Source organism: Anser anser, assembly GCF_964211835.1.
Source record: "Anser anser genome assembly, chromosome: Z".
In the NCBI taxonomy this organism is placed as follows: domain Eukaryota; kingdom Metazoa; phylum Chordata; class Aves; order Anseriformes; family Anatidae; genus Anser; species Anser anser.
The window spans coordinates 59,023,600-59,029,815 of NC_139723.1; positions in this window are offsets into that span (position 1 = coordinate 59,023,600).

Here is a 6,216-nt window from a genome sequence, read left to right on the forward strand (position 1 = left end):
GCTCTTATAGCAGCCGCCCGGCCGCCCTGCGCGGCCGCTGGTGACTCACGGCGCCGCGCCGGGCCCCGGTTGGCTCGCCAGCGCCGCCCGCCCCCGCTTCCTCCTCCGCGGCACCTGCAGACACCGGCACGGCTCGGCTCGGCACGGCGAGTGGCCCCAAGGTGAGTGGTCACCGCCCCGCCGGGCTTCCCCGCTGCCGGCCCCTGCCCCCGGTGGAAGCGAGGTGGGGGGGGCTTTGTCCGGGGGTACCGGGGCTTTGCCTGGGGGTACCGGGGGTTGCGGGGCTTTGCCCGGGCGGTGCGGATGTCGGCGGCTTTGTTTTCCTCCTTTGCTCCCCCGCAGCGCCGATGCCGCGCCCCGCCACGGGGAGGGGGTGTCGCTGGGTCCCCCGGCCCGGGCAGCGCTGCAAGGCGTGCCGGCATCGCGCCGAGGGGTGGTTTTCGCCAAAAAAGCGTTTCTTCCATTTGGACACCCTCCCATGGTTGCGTGCTTCTGTGCACCCCCCCCCCCACCTTCCCACCCTCCCCGCCTCTGGAGCAGAAGTTGGCTTAAACGAAGCAGGCACTGCTGCCGGGGATGAAAATCACTACTTCTGCATCCTGCGATGGGGGATTGTAGTTAATTAGTAATTGCACAAAATGATATGCCAAAGTCGTGTAATTACAAGCTTAATCTTTTATTTTAAGGTGGAGAATTGGTAGTTTTATTCTGCATCTGTAGCCTTTCAAGCTTCCAATTATGTCTTGGTGAAATACAGGAAGAAAAGGCAAATCCTTAAAAAGCAAACGTGGTTATGTTCACGGCACTCTCAAAGTTTACAACTGAGGTTTAGTGGCCCTCTGTTCTTTATTCATTAATTTCCCTAGTCTTGCTATTTCGTGTTAATATTGTGTTCTGTGCTATTAATATTTTGGCAGTGACATAAACCTCAGAAAGCTTTCTTCCTTGTCTGTAATTGATTAAAGACCTGGTTCTAATTTCTTTCCTTGGAAGAGAAGTCTTGAATTAAGTCAGTATTAGCTTGATATTTTAAGTCATTTTCAGTTATGAGGATGATTCCTCTAATGTAGCAAGCCTCTTTGAGACTGCATATTTCCTATATGTCTTAACATATTTCTATATGTATTATTTGCAGAGTGAAGCCCTTTTCGAATCACGTCCAGTTGTATCATGATTCCACTAAAGCCAAATCATACCACTGCATGAATAACATCGGAGTGGATTATTTCTTGCAATCACATCATGAACGATCGTCCAAGTCATCCAAATGGGCAAATGGTTGATGTAGCAGAGACTTGCTAAAAAAGGCAAAATTTAATTTCATGTAAATGAAGTACCTCTGGGACTGGTATTTCTGATATGTGTGTAAATGTGAAGAGAGCAACTCCTTGCGCTTGTCTCCCTACAGCCCTCTTTCCTCATGGCCTCATGAGCAGGGCAAAAAAGGCTCTGCTTTCCTGTTCTGCCTTGGATGTAGCATTGGCTATTATAGCCATGACCTTGCAAACATATGCTGCTTCAAACAAGAAAAATCTATTGTGTACAAAGGGGTTGACTGGGGTCCTCAGGAAGATGCCTTTGTGTAAGCGGTACACTGAAAAGGTGGTTCTCCTTGCAAATCTTCCGCCTGACACATTGCCTTCGGTCGGGTGCTCACTGTTGCATGGTCTGCTGTGCTTTGGACTGAACATCATTTTCACAAATGCCCTGTTATCATTACAGAAATATTTCATTTTCAGCAACACGCAGCAAGACCTGAGTCATGCAGAAGTACGTGGCTGGACATAGCTTAGTATATGCTAGTAGTTGATGGGAGTTGATTTGTCTATGGGAGGTACAGATTTACTGGAGGGGAGAAAAGTGGTCTATGTCCCCTGCATTACCCGTGCTACATGAGTCCCTTCACCTGGCTGTGTGATGGGGAAGCAACTTACTATCTTGGATGTACCTAGACATTTGCACACCTGTAGGTTTGGACTCCGAAGCAGAACTTGTTGAAAATATTTTTTTTATGTTTCAACTAAGTTCAAATGCAGCGGTAAGCGCATGAGTCTGATCATCCCCAGCTGTCGTGGAATCTCCAGAAGAGGACCTCAGACAGAAAGGATCTCTTCCCTCCTTCAGTCTTTACAGGAGCTCTGCCTGTATAAGAAAAGGACACGTAGCCTGCCTTACGCAGAGGTCTGTGAGATCTCTTGGAGCTGAGAGCTGTCTGCGTTGAGGTTTTGTGCCTTTTCACAGCTGTAGTCTTGCGAAGGTCTCATGTGGGAACGGGAAGGTGCCTGGGGGGACCTGCAGTATGTGCAATGTGTCATGTCTCTTTCTTCATACACACAATGATTCAAGTCAGAATAGATCTATACAAGAAAAGCAGAGTAAAATTGTGGATTTCTGTTGAGAATACGCACATCTGGGAGAACACCAGTCCTACCTTGCCAGTTATAAAACAGGAGCAAAGCAACCAGGAGAGCCTAAGATTTAGGGAGGGTACTGAAGTTTGTAGAGAACAAAAGATGGCGTTTGCAACTGTAAGTCATTTCATCATCGGTCTGGGAAGTGCATTAACATTGCTTTGTTTCCATGTGTGACCCTGAGTTTCTTTCAGTTTTTGCTATGTCTGCTCGTATTGTACATCTTCAGCTGTCAGTAAGTCAGGAAGCTGCAAACGGAAGGTGGGTGAGAAAGTGGGCTACCTCATGGAGTGCAGAGACGATGTCTGAAGGGAAAGCTGGCATTGCCACTGCAGTTAAGCAAGTTCCTGTAGTCAACAACAATCTCGAGTGCTCCGTTTGCTCTCAGAAATTGTATAGATCCATCATCTGGAGCTTGCATTAATACATATCTGCAGTAATGTTATTAAATGTGCACTATAAATACACGTGTTGTTCAGAGTAATAGGCTAATATTTCCAAAAACATTTTGGCATTATCCAGGGCTAGTTTCTAAGATCAAAACACTGAGAGATCAGAGAAAAGTTTTTCATTCCTAAAATATGTTTCTAACAGTGGCTTCTGCTGTACTGAGCAGAGAGATTCAATGGAGTTTCACCAGATGTGAAGTTTTGTCATAGACTTCTCATCTGTGATAAGAGGATGCCACATCTTTGTGGCACTTGGAACTGTAAAAAGTCAAGCGATAAATGATATTAAATATTATGTGTAGTGGTTTTATTACTGCTTATTATTGCTTATTACAGAAAAGTCTCCAAATCTCCATTTTGTTTTATGCCCTGTAACTAGGAAGTATTCTTGAATATCTTGTGATATCCCCTTGAAAAAAGCTGGAAAAGATTGCTAAGAAGCTCAATGAACCAGTCAGGCATGGTCTTTGCCTTGAAAAGTGACCCAAGTAACAAGAAATGGCATCACATTACCTGTCCTTTGGGGAATTGTGGTGGATATTGGGCCCAAGAGACTTTGCAACATCAATTCACCTGATAACGCCCTTGGACTTATAAGAGACCTGGATTCTTTGGGATAATTTACCCTTTTGGTTATAAAGTGTAAAGTCAAGTTGAAAAAGAAAATAAAGAACAGAAAGTACCTTCTGGAGTACACGTAAAATACATGAACTCAGTGTGTTTGGTCTTTTTGTCTTAAAGACCCTATAACTTCCATTCCCAAATGAGTTCCTGAAGGACTGGGATTACTAATTCACCCTCAGGTCTTAAATCAATGAAACTTTTGCCTCCGGTTCCTTTGCTGAAGGACATGAAGTGAGAATATGTCTACAGCAGCAACTTAATCTAACAAAGAAAAGGAAAGCCACATGGGTAGAATAAGCAACAGCTGCATATCATGGGATAGCACCCTGCCTTAGGATCGCTAGCAAAAATATTTTCTTCAATGTGTGCTGCCATCAAAGATATTATTTTTTTTGTAAGATCGCTGCATACCTGAACTGGCAGTAATCAAAGGAGCTGTGCTTATGGCTGTATTTTGGAAGTGCAGAGCCGGGATCTGCATAACTGACTTCAGTGGAGTTGTACACAGCATAAGAGAGACAGAATTCATCCTTTGGGAATAATTTAAAATAGGTATGTGCATGAATCCCTCTGATCCAAATCATTTCATGGCTATATTAAAGGAGGCAAATTTAAGATTCACAAACACTTCCCCCTGCCCTTCCAATTATCACCATCTGAGTTATAAAAATGAGGCAGAATGAACTGATGTGTTGCTCTTTATTTTAATACAACTTTTTATGATTTTTTTTTTTTATCATTAGTGGTACAAGACACATGGCTAGTTCATCTCTGAAAGATATTAGAAAATGTCTCTTTTGGTTGCACTCTTTGCAATGGAAAACACATTGGATAAATTCTTGACCAGCCAACATGGATTGGATTTTGCTGCTGATTTCTGTGAGGACAAGAGCACAGTGCACTGTGAAGTAAATTATCATTTTTCTCTTTGTAGTCACTAATGGGTTTCCCCGGTCTTTGAGGCTCTAGAATGTGTGATATGAGCAAGGACACAGTATTGGAGGACCTCACAGAAGTTAAAGACATGATAGAATCAGAACCTGGAAGTACTTAGTTTGTTTTCTAGACTAACATCTATATTTTATTGGCAGTACTGTACTGCACATACTTTGTAGGGAAAACGTGGGTTTCAAAATAGCCGTGTCCATTTTGCAGCTATGTGGGTACTTCTGGTTTTTTATGTTTATCTTTGCAAATTAGATATTCTTTAGAAGCATCATTCCCTCATATGACATGATGTGAATTCCATATGCTTAATAGTAAACTAAATTGCTGATACCTCAAGATTTATTTTCAGTATAGTTACGCTGAACTATATTTTGATATAATTTATTATATATTTTATATACTAATTTTTTCTGTGCGACTTAGTCCTGTTAATAAAAAGATTCATCCAAATTCCTCTGAAAGTATGTTTGTAAAGTTTTCTAGTGGAAAAAAGATGAATTTGAAGTTTGTTTGCATTTTCTTATTGTATGCTCATGAGTAATAGTGACTTTGTGGAAGTACACAAGCATCTGATATATGTGTTCCAACACATATGTATATATATGTATATACCACATGTATATTTGGTGTGCCAGGATATTAACATTTTTGTTCTTTGCAAAGGATGGAAAATGGTGGTGTATGTTAAAAATAACAAATATGATTAATTAAACAGGTTAAAACTTCAGATTGTGTTGTGCCTATAGAGTGTAGTAAATTGGATGGGATATAAAAAGAAATGTTACTAAAAGTTTTCTATGGGCCATAGTGTTCTTTCATGCTAGTGGGGAGGTTTTAAATTGGATAATGAAATGATGAGGTTGTAATTGCAGACATGAAAATAAATGTTACTTTCCCTTAACAGTAACTTGTGACCTGATGATCTGTAACGTTTTGGAGATGTTCAGATTTGATGATAATATGGAAACAGATTACAGTTTATTAGGCTGAATATGGAAAATTCTGAATGGGTTCTTGATCTGCATGAAAGGTCAACAAATGTGGAAGAAATATGTTTGTCTGTAGAAGGGTATGCAGTGGAGAAATGTACTGGAGGAGTTCTCTTGTGTATTGGGCGGAGAGGCTGTGGCACTTGGCAGCAGAAAAAGAGTAAACTAAGGACATGGCTAGTGAGCTACACTGGGCTCATCAGTTATTCGAAGTGACAGTGGATTTTGTTTTCCATGTCCCATATTTATTGCAAAAATGATCTGTTGACACACTGTGTTTCCTACTTATATTTTAAATGCAAATTTCAGATTTCGTCCCTCAGGGTGTTGTAAACTTTTGCTATTTTCATTAACTAGCCTTTCTACTCCCCATACGTTCGAGTTTAACAATTTTTTTTTTTTTGGTTACCATCATCTGAGTGGAAGTAAAAGTTTTGACAGGAAAACGGTCAAGTTCTCTGATGCAGGTGGTGTTTTACAAGAAGTGGTAGACAGACTTACAAACTGAAGCAATGCGCAATAACAACACTTCTTTTAAATTTCGAATTACATTGAGATAGATCACTACTGATGTCTTTATATGCAAGATAACGTTTTTCTGCATGCTGAAATACTGTTAGATCATGCTTACAAGGGAATTGCTTCTGCGGATTGAAATGATGCTATGAAATTCAGTTTCTCTATCTGTTTAAATAATATAATATAAATTAGTCCGTTTATAGGAATACAAGACTCTGACTTTCATTCTGCTGATTGAAAATCAATTTTCTTTGGCCTGGACTATTTTAGGACATG